Here is a 21,478-nt window from a genome sequence, read left to right on the forward strand (position 1 = left end):
TTGTTTACTGAAATATTGTTTCCATGACTAGTTACTTAAGTTGATAAAATATCTATAATAGTGTCAACTCAATATGATCGACTTTATTGCAAATGGAAAGACTAGTTAAATTAACATGAAATTATTTGAAAACATCTCATTTTGGCTCTTCAGAGCTACAACGGTTGTGTTTACTTGACAACTGGTTGCTAGTACCTGGAGGAACAACCCAGTGCTGGACACCAAATTCAGTGTCTTCCAGGAATCCAGAAGTTTTCCCAGGCTGGGGCCTGATCCTTGCATGCAGACCAAAAGTAATTTTTGTCGGAGTCAGTGGGTGCTGGGTTTGTGCTTCAAAGGAGGGTGGGGAAAGGAAATAAAACATGGCTTTGGGAGGGGTTTGGTGTCCAAGAAGTCTGGAGGTAAAATCAGCCCCTTATAAGAGGGAATCGTGAGTAGCACAGAAAGACAGCTGTTAGAAGCACTAACAGCTGCTCTTCACAACTACAGTAGGTATATTCAGTGTGAAATATGGCTTTGGAAACAAAGTGAATTATTAAAGTGATTGTGCTGGCAATAATTTGCAAATCTTAAACCAAAAAATTTAACCAGCTATGTGCTACAGCTTATTTCAGTACTTTGCAAAAACTATAAATCTTTGTGTAGAAGTAAAAAGAAACGACTTATTAAAGGCAACACTGGAGAACTGGACTGTTCTGAAGTACTTTGACGGCTCTGTCTGCTCTTTCTTTTCCTATCTACAGACTCACGAGTACAGACAGTATCTCCAGGTGGGCATTTTGTATTTCACAATGCTTCCAGTTTTGATAAAATAACTAAATTATGTGAAAATGGTAAAGGAATAATGTTTACACATTGTGAATCTACTTTGGTTATGCCTTTACGATAAAATCCTTAAATAATTCCTGGAAGTGTTTAGAGTAGTTGCATTTTCAAATCCTTCAGGCCCTTGGGAAGTAAAAAATAAATAAATAAATTGGGGTTTGTTTAGCAAAACAGCTTGCAATGAAGTGTAGAGCTAGAAGACAGCCATCATTTACTTTCTAAATGTATTTACTTCTTTTCTCACAGAATAATCTTTGGCAATGGTTTCTCTTTTCAAACCATTTGTCCCTAATTTCCATTTCCTGCAGTGACACCTAACGGTACGAGAAGAAGAATTTCTCTCCAGCTGCCTTGTTTGCTGATGAACAAAGGCGGGGTTCGCATTTCCAGCTGGTGGGGAATGTGTGGATTCTTTCCTCTCTCCTCAAAGAGCAAACAGACTCTGCCGCGATGTGGAAAGCATTCAGCTGCAGGAACAAAAGTATCTAAACTGAAACTATGGCCCTTAGAAAGCCAAAGATCCAGCCTTGCAATTTTTCATAAGCTTGTAAGTGCTGAACTTCCATTACGGGTGAAGAGAGACAGCTAGGGCTGATTATTAAAATGACTAAGAACAAAATGATACATAACAGTTCCTTGTGGCATATGGTCGTGCCTATACATCTGGAAGTTTCAGGCTCAAGGGGGCTAATATTTGTGATGGATATTGTAAATTCATCTGTGCTAAAAGCTGCCAGAAAGTGAGTTATTCAGGTCAGAATAAAAGTTGGCAAGATATAAGCCAAAGATGTTCAGAATTTACTTCTGTATAACAAGCTTATAAAATATCTTTTTATGCAGCTAAGACCAGCTGGACGAAAGTTAATCAGCCAAATGCAATTATAGGAGGTGTAAGTCTTATTAATGTATTAGGAATTCTCAGGGTACTACTGGACCATTCCAGATGTGCTGCTGCATAATGAGTACAGCATAACCTTGATCAAGAAGCCTATCTGCCCGGCCTACTCATCTCTTCTAATAATCTATATAATATTTACTTGTGATGGCTCAGAAGGGACTAATGGAAGTAATAGGTTCTCATTCAAATGTAGACTTCATTTTCTAGTAAGTGCAGCTCGGTGTAAGCCTGAAATGACAAAATTTCACTTCATCTTTAGGAGAAAATGACATTTCTTTAAACATGCTGCTAACCAAAGGTGCCCTTATTTAATATTCTGGCTAGGACAGGTGTGTTTTGATTCTGTAAAAGCCAAACGAAATGATTGGTTTTGTGTTGGAGTAGTGACAGGTATTTGTTACTGAGATGCTGGGCAGCCAGCTTCGGGGTGGGGTTCTTTGAGACTGCTCCGAAGTGAGATAGCAACCAGGCAGCCTGGGAGAGAAGAGCACGCTGCAAACCCCTGGGAGAAAATCTGGGACCCTTGAAGATGATGGGAGGTTTGCCTGTTGTTGGTTTTTTTTTTCATACTGCAGCAGGATTCTGCCCTGTTGGTTGTGAGGGAGCTTGAGGAAAAGCTGAAAGCTGTGTCTCACTAAGCCACTTCTTCCTCTGGGCAGGAAAAAAAACAGAATGGGAGGCTTGAATCTGATCTGCCTCCTTAAGTTACTCATAAAAAATGTCCCTACTCTGCTTTCACCTTCTGTTTATTAGCATGATGTTCGTAGATCAACTTTCTTACCTGCAAATGTCTTATTACTGAGTACCACAGGGACACCAGCGTTTACCCTCAGACATTTGTGCAACTCACTGGTCATTGGTAATTATTTCCCATTACAAGGGCTGCTGGCAGCCTCTACGCTGTTGTTCTGGTAGTATTCTGGCATCTAAAAGGACCACAACAGATCTACGTGTCTTCCCCATTTGTACTGACATTCCCCAAAGGAGGCATGGTTCGTCTTAGGGACCTTTTGTCCTCTTTGTACATACAGTCAACTGCCATTAATCTCATTAATGAGACCTACATTCCCAAACTGGAAGGAAAAAATTCAGCTGGTAGGAAACAAAGATTTCCTGGGGAGGCAAGAAGGGAGCTAAGGAGACCGTAAGTCATCCATCCCTTTGCTCCCCTCCCCAAAAGTACCCCAAAAATGCCGAGGGGGGCACCCATGGGAGCACCCGTGCAGCAGACTGGGGCCACCCACCCATTCCCTTCAGCTCAGCCTGTGACTGATTGCATATGTCAGAGGAAAGGGAGGAAAGGAAGGGAGAGGAACAAGAAAGAACACAAGTGCAGCATCTCTGTTGACCCTTCCAGCAGAGATCAATGTCTGGCAACATTCAGTAGGTGTTTCTTGTGGCCCTCAGAAAACACACAGGGAGGAAGAATAAATGTGGTGCATTCACTTGTGCGTGTGGGATTTTCATCTCAGGAAAGGAGACATAAGCAGCCATTTAACCTTCCATATTTTTTAATAAATTTCACTGAATCAAAGCTGGAAACACTGCTGCAGGCTTAAAATAACCTACATTGAGCTAAACTGCTTGGGAGCAAAACTTAACGAGCCGTCTCTGCTGGAAGGCTCTTGCAGGAAATTGGGCAGCCCAGACTGAGTAATCACTGCGTCTCACTGAAGCGTGCTGTTCCTGCCCTCCTGGTGCCATCTGCACAGGGACCTTCCCCCAGCTCCTGTCTGGAGTTGAGGTACCCCTTACCCCTCCCTTTCCCAAGAGCAAGCGGAGCCACAAGCCTAGAAAAGTGGCACATACCTCGCTGTCCTAAGGATCAGGCAACTACCTCTGTGGCAGCAGGGTGCTGGAGGATGGCCCTGAGCTGGTGGTCTGTGCCTGCTGTTCATTTTATCTGGATGATTACTGATGAGAAATGCCATTGTGTATGTATATAAAACAGAAAGTTATCTGAGACCTGCAGTGTCAGAAGCATCTGCTACTGAGCCTGCAAGGCTTACAAGTGAGAGCGGAGCCAGTTGGATTCAGGATGAGATCTGGTGTAAGTGAGCTAAGCCCTGACTCAGGGCAGGGGTCTGAGAGGGCTTAGCAAAGCCCCAGCCCCAGATGGGGAGCCTGGAGCTGTGGCTGTGGCTGGCCTACACCGCCCACAAGCAAGTGTAGGGCAGCCCATGATGGGCAGAGGAGAGTCCTGCACAGAGTAGGCTCCTCAGCCAGGTGAGGACATAAGAAGTGGGGCTGGGAGATGGCCATGTTTCTTGTACCCCACACACTGCAGTGCCACCACCACCAGCTCTGGCTGGATGCTTATGCTCAGGGTTGGAGATAGGGTAGGAGCAAAGACAGGTGGAGAGCAGGGATGGATGTGCAGAGAGTGGAGCCATGGGAATACACTCAGCCTTGGTGCTCTGAGTCATCCAAGAAAGCTGGTGCCAAGGACCTGCTCTGCTGTGACTGAAAAATTAAATTTTGCTTGTGTTTACTGGGAAGACTTGAGTCAGACCTGGATCTGCTGCTGTGTGGGAAAAAAAAAAAAAAAAGACAATTGCCCAGATTATGTTGCATTATTGCCTTTATTATCTACGTCAAATGAGTCCAACGTTTCTTCAGACTTTGTGGCCTGATAGAGCATTCAAACATCTGTGTCCTGCATCGGAGATTGAATTAGCCATGAAGCATGTTGTGAGATGTGGCCATAGCCTCCCAGGTGTGTGGCCAACCAGCCTGGGTAGAGAGGCAGAGAAGCCAGAGGACACCGACCTGGGCAGGCAGCGCTGTGGCCATCAGCAGTACACATCAAATGCTGGGACTTAAACACACACTGGAAGGTAAAGGTGTTCCTGAGGGATTCGTTGAACAGAAGTTGCCTTTATTATATGCTTTGTTCAATCCTTCAGTGTGATTTCTTCCTAGGCAGTAACGGGCCATCCAAAACACTGATCGTGGCACATGTGGCTCTTCCTCATGAGGAAAAGCAGTCTGCTGACAACTACGCTGGTATGCGTCATACTTTCTTTTCCACAGTAGTTTTCCTGCAAGCATAGCTATAGCGGGAGAGAATGAAAGCTGGCTGTACATAGAGGGAGTCCCTTGAACTGGGAAGCACAAGACCCCTTAGGCACCACACGGTGCAATGCACTTCACAGGCAGCTTAGTGCTACAGGCATAACACAACATTTAAAGCCGCATCTACCATACCCCTGTGCCAGGTGCCGGCTGGCTGACACCAGCCCTCCAGCCCTGAATGGCCGTTTACAGGTGAAATGCATGAGGTGATGCTGCTCCTGCCCAACCCCCTCAGCCTCCACCCACCAGCAGGATCGCTTCCCTGCTGCGCATCACCTGTGCATCCAAACTATACAATATACTTAGAGCTGCCCAGAACATTTTATCTGTGGGTTTTGAAGAAGCATTGCAAATTCAGCCAGTAGCAAATGCTTACTTTTACCAGTCCCTCAGGTTATACAGAGTTCACCCAGAATAAGGCTTCAGAGCCTTTGTGGATTTTTCTTAGACAAGCATTTAAAAATAAGAATGCCCAAAGTCTGAAATAAAAGATCAGCGTATGGTGATACAACTTAACATTAAGGAAAGTCCTTTTGGCTGGTGGAAGAATGCATTTCTCCTGACTATGCCTGGACTGTCATTTGGACATATGCCTTTGTATGTCATTGGGACATAACTGGAGCTTGCACCCTGCTCCTGAATCCAGGTCTGTAGCTGTCAGCTGTACATGAACTGCCTTCGCTGTCAGCCACTGTCCTGGGGAAATGCTTTGAAGCCTTTGCAGCTACTTTTTTCTTCAGCAGGCTTACCATGCTTCATTAACACATGACAATTAAACCAAAATGCATTAGAACAAAAATAATTTGAAATTTCCTGCTAATACCCCCTCTCAATGAATGTGCAGAGTGCAGAGGGTGCCAGGAGGGTGATGGCTCATGCAGATCCTGCCAGGTTTGATCTCTTAGTGCTGGGGATATGCCATATGGCTGGGGGGTAAGACACTGAGAGGCACTTTAGGATCCTGTGTGCTGCAAGAGTTAATGTACTGTGCTGGGTGGAAGACACAGCTGCCTCACTACTATTTCAGTGTTTATGCTAAGGAGATGGAGGAGCAAGGCCACCACCTTAGAGCTGTGTGAAATGTGCTCATCCGGAAGCACGTGCTGACATTATGGAAAGCAAGGGGGATCCAGAACTGCAAAGTCGGATTTATGTCTGGAAAATCAGATGCTCTTCAGTGTGCAAAATTTAACTGGAAATCTAATTAGTAAAGATTATTTTTTTTTTTTGTGAGATGTCCTTATCACAATTTCCAGTAAGGTAACAGATACTAAGATATAAGCCTTCCCATGATGTTAGGTCTGTTTCGATTCCAGGCACTGAGAAAACCCAGAAGTCCACATATTAAAAAAAAAAAAAAGAAAAAAAAAAAAAAAGAAGCAGCTATAAAATGTAAAACTTTCCATAAGATTCTATCTTGAGTTTGGTTCTATAAATGTGTGAAAGTTGGGTTCAGAGCCAATTTCATTGTTTCAAAATCACATGCAACTGAAATGCTTCCGAGGGACAGGCACAAATTTTGATGTTACTTTGATTTCCATGTGACTTGGGACCCTGTTATTTTTGAAAGAGGCAAATCAGCTGCACAGTGCAATGAAGCACTGTAATGCTAAATATAAAGTAATTTACAAATTTGGATGACTTACTAGCTGCAAAACGGTTAAAGCTGGGCTAATTCTTGGGCCAAGACCTGCTGGGAGGAGAAAGATAAGGAAATGTAGGAAATCAGTTATGGCTCCCTCATTTCCAAGCTGCGCTGGCACCAGGAAAGCTGAAGCAGCTACAGAGCTGCTTTAACAGCCCAGTGCGGCTGCAGGGCCCAGGCTCTGTGGGAGAGGGGAGCCGCATCCCGGGCATCAGCTGGTCTCTTCCTGGTGCCCCATGCCTCAGGCACCAGCTGGTGGAGGGTCCTTTCCTAACCTCGGAGAGAAATCAGCCCAGCGTGGGGAAAACCTGAGCTGCCCCCAAAGTGCTGGTTTCTACCTTTTTTGCATGTACTCCGCATTTAATCCTGGAGGAAAAGAAGTGTTTGTCCATGTCTAGTTCCTCAGAAATCCTTTGCTCTCTTCAGATGATGCTGTCTGTTATGTAGGGAGCAGCTGAGCGACTGGCAATGCACGACCTGACGTGAGGGTGTTGGTAATGCTTTTTGGAAAGCAGTGCTTCAGCAGCAAAAGATCTCCAAATGGAATCCCCCAGCTGTTTCTCAATATTGTGAAAAAACTCTCTCTAGGTTTAAAAAATAACCCTAAGTTTAGAAATTGCAAGCAACATTTCTTCTTTCCAGAGCTCTGACTTTATCACAGAAAATCAGGTCTGTTACCCAAGTGTGATATGTGCTATTGTTGCAGTCCTGGTTTTATTTAAATGCAAGGTATATCCTTTTTAATTTCCCATTAATTATGTTAATTATTCATCACATATCATAAAGGACAAGGCCTTCAGATGAAAAGATTTTCTTCCTTTCAACAATAACAGTAGTAAAAAGCTTGTATGAGCTGCTACCTTGTATCTTTGGAAAGTGTATTTTTGATCACACTTCTCTAACTAGACTTTTTGGGAATAGATATTATGGTGCAGATCTGTGCTGGAATAGATTTGGTCCCTTTCAGTAAACACACCTGTTACAATTACAACCAATTCCCAAAAAAGCTCTTAAAAACTACCTATATTGAGCTCTTCTCCTGACTACTACTTTTTTTTGCCTAGGTGCCGACTCCCTCTGGATGCTTGGCTCTTTCTAAGTTTATGTTTAGGACTTCCCACAGAAAACCGTGGCACAGCCCATCTGTTTTTCTAAGGTCTGGTACCAGGAAGTGACAAATTGCTCTAAATAATTTCTTAGGTCACTGTTCTTAATGGCCCGATAAGTCAAAGCCAGGTTGTGATCAGCTCTACCTGCAATTTGACCACAAGCTACTATAAATCTTTTTCTTTCCTCTTTTTTTAATAGATTTTTTTTTTTAATTTACCATGAATTAAGAAATTGAAGGAAACTTCATTCAAGAATCTGGAAATCTTCTCGGAAAAAAAAAAAAAAAAAGAAAAGGCAAGAACAGTGCTTCTACTTCGAAAAATGGAAAGACCTTTATGGTCCTATTTCTGTTATCAAGCAAAAAATGCAAAGCAGCTGGAGACTGACCTGAATCTGGACACTGGGAAAAAGGGCAGAGGGGGAAGGGAAGGGAGGGACAGCAGAGAGGGGAGGCAGGAATGTCCCTTATCAGCAGCAGGGCATGGATCAAACCTGTAACAAATGCCTGATGGTGATTGAAATTGCGCGCAACCTGAAAACCATAAACAGCCTGTTAATTTTAATACATACAAATTATAATTAACTGAACCTAGTCATGACTACTCTTCTTATTTAAATACAGTTACTACAATATTCTTTTGCATTATAGAAATGGTTGAAATCGATGCAGTTCTAAATAATAACAACATATATATCCATCAACATTTCAAATGAAGCACAAATTATCTGCAAAACCACTATTTGCAACATATTTAAAGCTGTGAAGTCAATATCCCTTCTGAATACTTGTTTCAAGGAAAACAGTGACTTTTTCAGCCACTGCAAAGCAAGAAACACCATCTACAGCATAAGGCGCACGTGTGCAACGTGTGTAAGAAAAACATAAATAGCAAGATGCCAAAAGCTGGACAGAGAGCCTGTCACGGGGTGTGTGAAATAAGTGAGTCCTGATGCTGCCTCATGTGGTCTTCGCATCAGGTGCAGATCTCAGAGAGCTGCCTGGCACATTCTTCACAGCCCTGAGCCGGCCGCACAATGCGGCAGCCCGAGGTTGTTGAGTTCAGTAAGAGCAGGAATGAGCCATTGATGCTGCTTGAAACAAGGGAAAACAATAGGTCTTTAAGACAGCTCCCATTGCTCAGTGTAAATTGTTTTTTAATAAAATGTAGACAAAACCAGATGATGTCAGAAGAATTCCTCCCCTGTGCCACCCTGGAGATTGTTCAGTAAGCAGCAAGAAATGCATACATTCTGGCGAGCCTTTCTGGGTTTCTCATGCCCATCGCAGCAGCACACTGCTGTAGGGGTCTATAGGGCCTTTCCTGCATCCCCAGAGCCTTATCTCCAGCAGAGCTGCTGCTATGAAAATGTAATGTATTAGGTCTGTGGGGTGGGACTCACAGGCAGCAAGAACATGGCTATTTTCTTTCTACCTTTAACTGTGCCTTGTGGGACATTCCACACTCATTTGCTGTGTTTAATCTTTCCCTCCCTCTCATCAGCATTTGTTTTCCCCAGATCTTGTTGGTGGTAAGTCCTTTCTTAGACTAACAGAAATCATACAAAAAATACAGACCCATCTGTGTATTTATGTGTATATACATATACAAAATAACTGCATGTGTATGCACGTATCTATTTATACATATGACTCCAAATATACAAGTAGAGGGTGTGTATAGCTGTATGTGTACACATGTAGTCATTTTTTGGAGCCAGATGCCTTGCATTGGTAAATTGTGTTAATGAGAAACAAATCTTCAGGCTAATAAATAACGGCCTTCTAAGACAACCTATACATTAGCAGTTCATGTTTGATCATTTTCTTGAACATTATCCCCCAGCAGTTACATTCATCTGATTTCATGTGTTGTATCTGTATTAAAAATAACACAGTTCCCTGTAATTCCTTCAGCATTTTCTTTGAACACAAGGGAGAAAGCACATTCCCTAATATATTTTATGGGCACACTCTCTTTGTAATATTTCCTTTGCAAAGGTCCTGCTCATATTTGTATCTTATTACTTTTCTTATACTGGATTTATTGATAGTTTCTAACAAAAATATGATTTCAGTATATTTACGGAACAAAACTCAATATAACAGCCCCCAATTCAATTTTTTTCATCAAAATGGAGAACAATAAAGAATCTAAACTCTTCAGTTCAGACACATAGCATCAAAACCCCCTATATTGTTAAAAGAAATAACTCAATAACGGGGAAGTGATAGATATTACTTAAAGAACAGCATTAGCTTTGTTTACCTTATCTGTGTTTCTAATAATCCAGACTACAACTTGGAGAGTTACACATATTTTGCTCCTGAAACATGTATCAATTTAGTCATATTCTATAAATGGGGAAAAAAAATGCCTATACATTAAGAAGTATTTATTGCATATTGTTACTGCTAGTAATAACGTTATGTCCATTTAGATGCATTTCATATGAAGGGGTTTTCTTGTTATTGTTCTGCCACACTTCTTTCATAAATGTGTTTCATTTTTGGGGTTGAATTTTTTTGCTAAAAGTTCGTATTCTGCATTTCTAATGGATGACTTTCAGAGAAAGACTGTGAAGCTAGTTTGGGGGGGTGGGGGTGAGGGTGTTTCGTTTGTTTTTCTATTGACCACTAGCTAAAGATTTGATTAATAACTTTGGCTAACAATAGATTTTTAGTTAAATAGATGGATGAATTCATTATTTACCTGTTCTTATTCTCATGTGTATTGCCCAGTGATGATTATAGCTGGTTTAGAAATGATCCTCATTTATGGTATGTTGCATCATCCAGAGATGTAGTAATGATTTTAGATTTTCCACCTAAATTACAGGGCACTTTCCACTGAAAATGGTAAACAATATTACAAACTTAAAAAAAAGAAGTAATCTGATTTCAGGGAAGAGGGAACCCAGTGAAAGATGTGTGCCTTTATAAGGATGGACAATGGAAAGCAAAATAATAACTCCTAAGTTTGATTGTTCAAATATATTCTGCAATACAGAGAGCTGCATGCAGGCTGGAGCAGGCATGGGGCAGGAAGGTTAAGTAGAAGAGAAGGCACAATACTTCAGATTGGCAGTAGACTGCAGCAAGAATAATCTAATCAAAACTAAATTCAATTATCTAGTCCCAGGGCAGGCTCCTGGGACTGCTGCACTGAATGCTAGCAGAGCTCCTCCTAGACATTTTTCCCCAGTCAAACTCACATGATGAATGCAGATGAAATTTGAAATATGAAAATCTGAAATAATTTATGGAAGTTGTCAGAAATTTGGCCTGCTTGTGGTGTAATTTCCTCTGAGACAAGGCAGGCTGGCTCATTGCTTCTAGTCTCAGAGCAGTTGCTGGTCTTCCAGTGGATGGATCAACCCCTTTAAAATGCTCTTCCAGACAAATTACAGCTCATTACAGACAGCCTTGCACCATGCCATTATGTCAGAGGAAATCTTTTTTCATTTGCACAAATTTGCTTGGAATTCTCATATTTATTTGAGCATCCATTATCAAATCTGAACATTGAATTATCCACAATTATTTTCTGGGTAGGCGGATGTTTGTGTATATGGAATAGATAGTGACTGTGTAGATATACAAATATTACAGCACTGCTGAAAATCCTGCTTCTTTCAAACAACTGCATTTATGTAGAGAGTTGCTACACACACACAACCCCACACGCATACATAAAAATTGTTTCCTGAAGATGGTCTTTTAGGAGATGCATTTACTTTCTGAAAGGAGACATCTACAGAAACCAGCTCACTTCCCAGTGACTCTGTCTGCTCTTCGTAGCTATCACAATTAGAACTTCTGTCTGTGCACATGCAACATGCGTATGGTCTGGCCCCATGTGAGCCAGCTCCAGTTGTTGTGTACTTTCAATTACATTCTGTAACAAACATGCTGCCACCATCACTGCCGTGCTCATACCTAGCACACCTCCCACCTCTCACTTGTGCTGAGAATGGGAGTAAGCGCTGGAAGAAAATGGAAGGGGCAGCAATGGGGCACGTCCTGAAATCCTCGCTCCTTTGCTTTTAGGCAAATTTTGCCTCAGTTAGGACTATGAGCTAAATGATGTACTCAGCATTTTCTAGTTACTTGATCCTGTTACTGCACTACAGTTACCACAACTTTATGGTTGTTTAACATTAGAAATACTCATTGGAAGAAAGATTTTTATTTTGAAAGCGGTAAATCTTGTGTGAAGTTGTCCCTTTAGTTTATCTCATTGGAGAGATCAGACTCTTGGATGCAATTGTTCCTGAGGATAGGAGTTGCTATAGGGAACCAGGCCAATGCACCATTGAGACCATTTTTGGCCTTTTTGATCACTGTCAACATTAAAGATCTAAAAATCCTGGCACCAGCCCTTCTGAGAAGAACTGTTGAAAGAGGAATAGAGTTTGGAAGATTTAATTTAAAACATGAGGAGTTTTGTCTTTGTTTTAACAAACATTTCATTGCAAATACTCTCAGGTCTCCCTATAAAAGTTTTATCATATTAAGTTTTTAACTACCCTTTCTATGGCTTTATATAGATAACCTTTAACTTATTTCTGATCTATTCCAGCACCATAGCTTTCATCCCGCCATTACTTGTGTCCTGTGAGCTTCTCACAGAAAACCTGTCCCAACCTTTACAGACTAAGAGCTGTAGGAGAACAGCAGGCAGGACTGGTTTGTTCGTGACGTTCACATAAATTCTCTTCCATTATTTGGCCAGCTTATTAAGCACTGAGGAAAGGCTCATAAGTGCAACTAAGATCTCCCATAGTCAAACTTTTACAAGCAAGTGCATTTAGGACTCTGGTATCTTTATTTTTCTTGAAACAGAATTAGGTATGGAAACTGTTTCACAACGCAACAAAGCGAGCAGAACCCAGTTTAACAAGGAACCCACGCCCACACACACTGGCTCAGAGCCCACTCTGTTGAGCAGGCCAGTATCTTCCTCTGAGGGTCCCTCCTTTGCTTTAGTCCGAAGCCTACCCAATGTTCATGGAGAAGGTGCTCCAGCACTGCACAATTGTCTGTAGGTCCTTCCACTCCAGGTACTTGCAGCTACAGCCTTCGGGAGAGGTATGGGCCACCACCTGCCTTCTAAGGTGGGCTGTGAATGGCTTTGATGGAGCAGTCCCTTTTTGCTTTTTGTTGTCTATAGGATATAGTGTTAACATGTGTGTTCTTATTCTCCTCAATATTGCTGATCGTTTGTGGTGAAGGTGTGCATCTGGCATTTTTACCCATTCTAACCTTTGGGTTTTTTCATTAGTTTTCCAGAAAATAATTAAAGGAACTTTCCTTTTTATCAGGCTGAAAGGATTTTTTGAAGAACGCCTCAGAGGATATCTTGCACAACTTTAATCAAATGTGTGCTGACCAGAAAAACTTTCCATCCTGGAATATTTGATATTTTTTGTGAAGTATTGAACTTCTTGCTACACACCTTTGCTGTGCTGCTTTGTCAGGTCATCTGCCTATATGAGCAGACTTTTCCTATCTGGCTTTTTAGTCTGTATTCAGCTTCTCAGTGGAAGTCAGATACGGCTGGACTGTTTGTAGGGTGGACAGTATTTGGGACAGAGTGTAAAATACAGGCTGTTCAATGATCTCAAGACAGTTATCTCTGTTTGCCTTAGGGCAGAGACCAAGCAGAAAGGGTTCCATACCTGCTAGCAGAACCGTCAGACACTGTAATAAACACATAAGAATAAGGCATGGTGGCATCTACAAATATTTTATAGTCAGTGGATAGCTCTTACTGACCTGCAGAAACTTACAGAGATCGGGCGGCTACCTTGATTCTGGCAAACAGTCCCAGAAGTTCCTGGTCGGTTCAGGTAGCGGAGGAGATGCATTCATCGTAAGAGATCCTTGAAATGTCTATTTACGGCTGGGCCCAGGAGGTGTGAGCTCTTGTAAAGGGGAATCTATGGTGTGTTGAGACAATAGTAGAGCAAGAATGAACTCTGATTAATTATGACGCTTATGAACATTAGCCAAATGTGGTCTTTGTGCAATTAATGCAATGATGCTGAGAACAGAAATATCTAGTACTTCGTTGTAATTTTCTGAACAGAATTGTGAACTGAGGAGTCATCTTGCTACTGTGGAAGTTATTTATGTTAAAGATACATAATGATATTAGGACTTCAAAAACTAGAGCCACAAAATCATTAAACTGAGAAAGCTTTAAGCTATTTTATATGTCTTGCATTTGCATTTTACTCATAATAGTTATAAATTGCAAATATTTCCTTTAAAAAATGTAGAAGGAAAACTAATTGCCTAGGAATCACAAATTTTATTTATTAGGACTTCTGCTTCCTTTTGTGCTACACATTTTGAAATGTTAGTGAAGTCAGTTCCCCACTCCCCTCTCTCCATACCACTTGGTGGTGGTGTCAGGATGGGAGGAAAAAAAAAAGTCACAGAAACGTGTAACTTGTTTAAGTCACCACATTCTTTCTTTCATCTGGATAGCTGCTGCATGGCTGGAGTAGGTTGTAGCCTCCCAGCTTCCCTTTGCTGCAGGAAACTTTGTAATAGCACTTAAATAAATAAAGAGACTGGGTGGGAGATTATTGCTTTCATTGTGCTATTGTATATGTGCATTATAGAGTCACCCCACAGATTGACACACTTAGTTGAATGCAGGACAAGACAAATGTTGTATATGACAGTGGGGTAGTATTGAAAGATGACCCCATATCTGGAGAGCTGGGAGTTATGGATCCATTGATAGCTGTTACCAGCGTTTTGAAGCATGGCTGTTAAATCTTGCCTGCTGGCTTCTGGCTGCTGGCCTGCCTGCCTGCCTGGGCAACCACACAGCTGAATGGAGCGGCAGGCAGCTTCGGCACTTTGTTCTTCTGTTATAATAAGTGACTGCTGACAGGAGGAGCCTCTGCAAAAAAGCCAATGGGGACACAGCACCGCTAATCTTTGTTGCTCATTTCACTGCCTGTGCTTCTGTTGTTGGAGCAATCTAAAGGGCTGAGATGCTTTCAAACGCCTGCCTATGGCAGCGCCCAATGAGAAAAGAGACTCTGTTCACAAAGAAAATATTCTAAATAAAAGTGGGAATTCTAATCAAATATGAAGCGTTTCCTCCACAGAGAAAATAAGACCATAGTAAGATACCTCACGGTGACAGCTCAGCATCTCTGCATACAAGCTGTTTTCCATTTAGATGCACACATATGCAATCAACACAAGCGTCCAGCCTGGAAGATGTTGGCAGAAGTTCCTATCTGCTTTGTTCTGAATATCTGTAATAGGTATAAAGATTTTACATTCTTCAGTCTTCCGTGACCACCTCACTTGTAAACAGCAAAGCTGGCATTTTCCTGTTAAAAGACAAAACCCCAAAAACTTAAGCACTTAAGTAAATATTCCACATGTTTGCCAGGAGAACTACTTAGGAAACCTCTAAGGATTTTTTGGTCTGACTTCCTGAGTAAATAAGGCTTATGCAATCCCGCCCTTTGGGCTGTATGTTAGTGTGCTCGTGTGCATTCGCCCAAGAGTGTCCCCCAACATGGGAGCCCAGAGGACAGTCTGAAACAAAACGCCAGTGGAACAGTGGGTGGTATGTTCCTAGCAATCTCCTGAAATGAGTAAGAGTTGGATTTTTCCTATTAAAGAAAAAAATCAGTTTGAGTTCAGCTTGTGTGAAAAAGAAAATCCACCCAAGCAAGACCTTTAAAAGACATTAATCAGAAAAAGGAATCTAGCTGCAAGCCCCAGTGAGATGGTCATGTTCTGGAAAGCTGGTTGGCATAAGCCTTCACTAAAATAAGAGAATCGTCTGTTTGACTTCATATAGCAAAAGCTAGGCACACGGTTGACTTTCTCAGGGGAAACCATGTCTACCTCAGCCCCTAAAATGCTAGTTATTAAACACATCTCTCACAGGATTTATCCGTGCAGGCATCAGGCCTGTTGGATTCTGACAGAGGGAATTCTGTGTTTGGAGGAAACTAGAAGGTTTTGTCTGACTTTTCTAATCTAACACCAGTTCACACACTAGTGGTGCTGGTTTAAGCAGGTGAGTACAGGCTAAATGCATTTTATCACTTGACCCTGCACTTCATCGGAGGAATATTCTAGTTGCACACACAGAGATAACTCTGTCATATAAAGGAGTGTCTGTTGACATGAGCTGCAAAAGACCTCATATCATTGTGGAGTTTTGTTATCACTAATTAGGAAGAAAACATCTTTTGAATTAAAAGATCAAACAAGCCTACTATTCCTCTGTTTGCAGCAGACCCTTGTGGAAGGAGGAAACTTATGAACAGTTTCCACCAAATCACTGCAAGGAAGATACTGGACTTTTGAATTTGTATTTTCTACCTCAATAAAAAATAAAATAAAAAATAAAAAATAAAAAATAAAAAATAAAAAATAAAAAATAAAAAATAAAAAATAAAAAATAAAAAATAAAAAATAAAAAATAAAAAATAAAAAATAAAAAAGGAGGGGGTAGCTGGCAGGCTCCAGGCCTTTGCAGTTTCCAGTGCCTCTGATGGCTCTGCTCCCATGGATGTTGTGCCTGCAGAAGCCCCCCTGGCTGGTTACTGCCCCCAACTTTCTGGGCTCTCTTAACTTCTTCTGTTCCACCTTGCATATTTGGGAAAGAAAGTGCGCAGGATAAAGAGGCTACATTGTGTGAAGCAATGTAGTTAACCAAATCATGGATTCCATGCAGGTCTGGCAGTTAAAAAACCAAAGGAGTCAGGAGAGTAACCACATTACTCATAAACCCACCTGGCTGACCCATTAGAGTGCTGGTGCAGTATTTTTTGTGGAGACCCCAGGAGAGGAGAGGCGTTACAGAGCAGGGTGGGACACTTGGATACTCCAGCATGGAGCCAGTAAATGCTGGTCTTCCTGGCCAGGAGGAAGGAGACATTTCAGTATCAGAAGCAATAGAGCCGAGACAGGGATTTGCTGGTAAGAAATCAGACTTGCAATCATCAGGCTTGGATGCTGATCTTTCTTTAATACTAGAGAGCCCATTTCCACGTCAAAGTATACACTGATTGTTATCTCATGGCACATCTTTTTCTCATACAAAAAGTAGATAAATAATATTTGCCCTGACATTGTTTCCAAACTGTGAAACTCCACGTGCATTAAAATCTTTAGGAAGAAGCCAGTAACTAAATGCAAAATAACTGTTTTCTCATGCCCTACTCATTCGTTAATGCTTGTAAATGCCTTGAGATCCTTGGATGCAGAGTAGGATAGAATATGCTGTAATGTTATTGTCAATAATAAATAAAACTATAATAATAATAAAATAATCATGATAATGCATAGATAAAAGGATTTTAATAGATGTAACAAAGTTCTTCGCTAGGAAAAGACAACCAGCAGATTCTCTTTCTGTTGTCCCACATGTCTTTGCTTTTCAGAGACAAATTAAACTGTACTAATAATTTCATTTAACTCACTGATTTCTTTTGTCCTTTTTTTTTTTCCAAAGCACTGTTGCTTTTGGAAGACAACAATAATCATGACTCACCCTTCATATTTCTTTAAAAAGTTGTTCTATTACTCTTGCTTAACTTCCTGGCATTCAGGAAATATTGCATGGTATAAAGTTGGCTGAGTTACTCTATTCGAGGTGGGCTTTTTTTGTCTTTGCTGCTGACCACCAGTGTGAGCACTCTCACCCCAAGGCAGCTGAGGAGGAGCATGCAGTTCACATCTGTAAGGGTTGATACTTTTGTCTCTCTTAAATCCGCTCATTCTGCGGGTGTGAATTGTTCCTTGGAAGTCAGTGGGATTTCATAAGGTGAACAAGATTTCAGCTTTGCTGACTACAGTAAAAGTTTTATCTGATTTGGGATCAAGGTGTTGGTTCCAAAGATGAATGATCAAAGCCAAGGGGATAAGTGATGAAGTGCAAAAATGAATAGTCATCCTTTTTTCCCACAACCCGTTCCTATTGCTACAAATAATTCAAACTGCCTCTTTTCATGATGCACTTTCAGGTAGTACAAAATGGGAAAAGACTGTTTCTAGCACTTTGCTGTACTGAAAAATACAAGGTATTGTGGAGGATTTTTCATCCATCCCAGGAACACTAAATGCAGGATCTCAACATGTTCTTGCCCTTGCAATCAGACCATGTTTGATTACTAAGGGGAAAGACACAGGCAAGGTTTAGAAGATCACTCCTTAAGAGGACAGATTTTTACACTGGACTGTTTCCTACCACTGATTTTAGACAATACTTGGGCACACCAAATGTCTGTTCCCATGTACATATACTCATCTTGCACGTTTTAATCCGTGAATTCCTTACTTCTGTGGGACTTGAATAAGCCTCTTCATTGCAGGCTATTATGTTCAATGGGCTATGTCTGCATATCACTCTTTATAAAATAAAAGCTTTTTCATCTAGCCATTATGTGGCATTAGTTTTAGTTTACCTCAAAAAAGCCATTTTAGTCCTGGGGAAAAAAAGGGGGGCTTAACCTGAGAAAGGTTTACCCAAATCTAACCATGCCACTGTAGCAGGACACTCATTACTCCTTGCAAGTCAGGATGGGGGACTCAGTTTTATGCCCCACCTGCCAGAACAGCCTTCCACCAGCAACACCATCCTACCGAGGCCGCAATGGATGCCTGCCACAATGCTCACCTTCCCCAGGGGCTGGGCTTACATTTCTCCCAGCCAGAGAAAGTGGCCAGCTCGGCTGGGGAGCCTTGGGGACCTCACAACCCCATGGGATATGACATCAGATTTGTAGGCCCTCTTCCACCAGCATATTTGAGACATTAAAGATGACAGACGTTTCAACACTGCTTTTTATTACCATTGCAACACCCATGGCTGTTGGCTCACTTTTGCCCTGGCACACACATGCCCATGCCCCTGTCTGTGTTTGGAGGGGGGGATGTTGCAGGTGCTGCAGGTGTGTGGCCACATTGCTATGGGCACCACCTCCACCACCAACACCCTGGTCTGGGGTGTGTCAGGAGGGCTCTGCCTTTAAGGGTGGACCCAAGGCCCCTCACTCTAAGGCCCATCGCCATCAGCCAGTGAGAGCTGCCAGCTGTGCCGTGCCATGCCAAGCTGTGCCATGCCAGGCCATGCCGTGCTGTGCCAGGCCATGCCGTGCCAGGCTGTGCCGTGCCAGGCCATGCCGTGCTGCGCCACGCCATGCCAGGCTATACCATGCCATGCTGGTCCATGCCAGGCTGTGCCATACCAGCTGTGCCATGCCAAGCCATGCTGTGCCAGGCTGTGCCCTGCTGTGCCATGCCATGCTGTGCCAGGCCATGCCGTGCTGTGCCAGGCTGTGCCAGGCTGTGCCAGGCCCTGCCAGGCCGTGCTGCGCCAGGCTGTGCCACGCCATGCCATGCCAGGCTGTGCCATGCCATGCCATGCCTTGCCATGCCACGCTGTGCCGTGCTGTGCCAGACTGCACCAGGCCATACCATGCTGTGCCACACTGTGCCATGCCACGCCATGCCATGCCATGCCGGTCCATGCCAGGCTGTGCCATGCCAGGCCGTGCCAGGCCAGGCCATGCTGTGCCGTGCCAGGCCGTGCCGTGCCAAGCCATGCCATGCCGTGCCAGGCCATGCCATGCCATGCCATGCCATGCCGGTCCATGCCAGGCTGTGCCATGCCAGGCCGTGCCAGGCCAGGCCAGGCCAGGCTGTGCTGTGCCAGGCCATGCCATGCCATGCCAGGCTGTTCCGTGCCAGGCCACGCCATGCCGTGCCAGGCCATGCCGTGGGGGCAGCAGGGTCGGGGTCGGGCCCCCCCCTGCGCGGGCCGGCAGCTGCGTGGGCTGGGGCTGGCGGGGCTCGGCGGGGGTGCGCGGGGTGTGCGCGTGCGTGCGTGCGGGTGTGCGAGTGCGTGTGCGGGTGTGTCAGCAATGCCCCTGTCACCCGCCTGGCTCCCGGGCAGCCCCGCCGGCTCCGGGCGGCTGGTGGCTCAGTGCACGGGCTGATTAGGTAACAACAGAGCACCTTCCCTCCCTGTTTCCTCTCAATGCGCCTGGGCCACGGCTTTTGAAGGAGCCCAGCCCTGCCACTACCCAGCCATTATCCGGGGATGTATGGGGCTTTATCCGGAAAAAGCTCAGCCTTGCCCCAGGCTTCATCAATCATTTAGACCGGTTCAAATCCCCTTCATCGCGTTCCGCCTCATTAAACCTATCAAGGGGCACTGAAGAGAGTTTGTATAGGTCCAGAATGCCTGTACACTCCTTCTCGCTGTCTCAGCGCGGATGGAGGGCGGGGGGGGGGGGGGAAGGCAAAGAATCAAAAGGAGTTTCCCTGCCCTGTCCGCTGCCTCCGTACGTGAGCCGGGCCGGGCGTCCCCGCCGGACGGCAGCTTGAAACCCCCTTCCCGCCCCGCCCGAGCTCTCGGGGCCCGCGGCGGCAGCCGGCAGCTCGGCCGGGCCCGTCCCTCAGCCCCGCGGTGCCGCTGCCGCTGCCGGTGCCCGTGCCAGCCGGGGGGGCCCGGCCGCCGCTGTCCGGGCCGGCCGGGGATCGGGCCCGCCACACGCCCTGCCTGTGGGCCTGCAGCGAGCGGGCCAGTGGCCTCTGGGTCCCGCCCTGCCTTTTGGAAATAAACGAAAGGAGAGAAAAACCAGGTCCAGCAAATCCGCGCTGGCGGTTATTTATCGTTATATTTTCATTCTGACGACGTCAACCGCCAAACTACCGGTGCCTGGCCCGCCCCGGGCGGCGGTGCGCCCCTCCGCCGCGGCTGCTGCGGCCGCCGCCCCGCATCTCGGCTCCGAAATGCTGACATTTGCATTTAAAACAAAGGGGCGGCTGCATTATCGCCGATCCCTCCTGATATTAATAGGCATAAAACCCGGAGAGATTACCCAAAGGGAACGTGTTAAACGCCGGGAGCCTGGGTAGGGGTGGATCTAAAAAAAAAAAGAAAAAAAAGGGAAGAAAGAAAGAAACAAAAAAAATACAAACAAAACAAACAAACAAACAAAAAAAAGGCAATGCACTGAATCCAAGTCTGTATTTTAACTTTTTTAATAACGATTTTTCCTGTGCTGTAAGCTTGCACCGAATCCTGGAGGAATTGCTAAATCAGATTAAGGTTATATTTTGCAACAGACTGGATGGAGCAATAAAGGAGAAAGCGCGGAAATGGGACTTCACCCATCAATTAGATCTCTATTAGCAGCCAATGCAGGCTTCACCACAGGAAATGTCACGTCCCGGCAGAAGCAGAGCCTTTCACTTTCCCCTGAAATTAAACAATTCTTCATGCTCGCAGACCCCGGGCGAGCCGAGCCTTTGTTCGCCCGGGCGCAGAGGGTGCGCGTCCCGCCAGCACCTGCTCGCTGCCTGCGCCGAACGCTGCGGCCGGGCCACCGCCTGCACAGGTTGCCCCAACACCTGCGCTGCTCGCCCGCCTGCCCAGCACCCAGGAAACCGCAGCCTTAAAAGGATCTATTAATATTAAAGGGGTTATTCCAGTCATAACCGGGCCATTACCAACACAATGGATAGTATTTTGAATAGCAGGTCGGCTCATCTGTCTCCATAGATCATATCTGCCAGAGCTGGGACCCCCTCCCCTCGTCGCTCCCCACCCCTGGCTCCTTGGGGTTTGTGGGGCCAAAAGCACGAAGCGGCTCTTTTCGCATCGAGGCTCGACGGTGGCACCGTCGCAGGGTTTGGGGATGCTCTAAGCTAAGGCAGGCAGCAGAGCGGGCCGCTCTCCGGGCTGAAGGAAGAGGCTTCTTTCCCCTCCGCGGAGCTGAGTGCCGGCGGGCGCTCGGCTCTGCCTGGCAGGGCGTGCCTGGTACTACCCCCCTCTCCCCCCTCCGGCACTGCAGCCAGACGAGCCAGCGGCTCCGCGGAGCATCCTGCGGGGAGGGAGGCAAGGAAGGGCACGGGGCCTTTCCTGCAC

At 44.6% G+C, this 21,478-nt stretch overlaps 1 protein-coding gene across 1 annotated transcript in view; it reads left to right on the plus strand.

Annotated features, from left to right (window-relative positions):
• The first annotated feature begins 19,134 nt into the window (after positions 1-19,134).
• The window catches only part of TMEM33 (transmembrane protein 33), a 42,429-nt gene continuing 40,085 nt past the window's right edge, over positions 19,135-21,478 (plus strand). Inside the window, exon 1 of the mRNA XM_055795965.1 lies at positions 19,135-19,141. The gene's annotated coding sequence lies outside the window, so the exon portion shown is untranslated. The remainder of the gene's footprint in view (positions 19,142-21,478) is intronic.

The sequence above is a fragment of the Falco peregrinus genome, chromosome 2, assembly GCF_023634155.1.
Source record: "Falco peregrinus isolate bFalPer1 chromosome 2, bFalPer1.pri, whole genome shotgun sequence".
NCBI classification, from domain to species: Eukaryota; Metazoa; Chordata; class Aves; order Falconiformes; family Falconidae; genus Falco; species Falco peregrinus.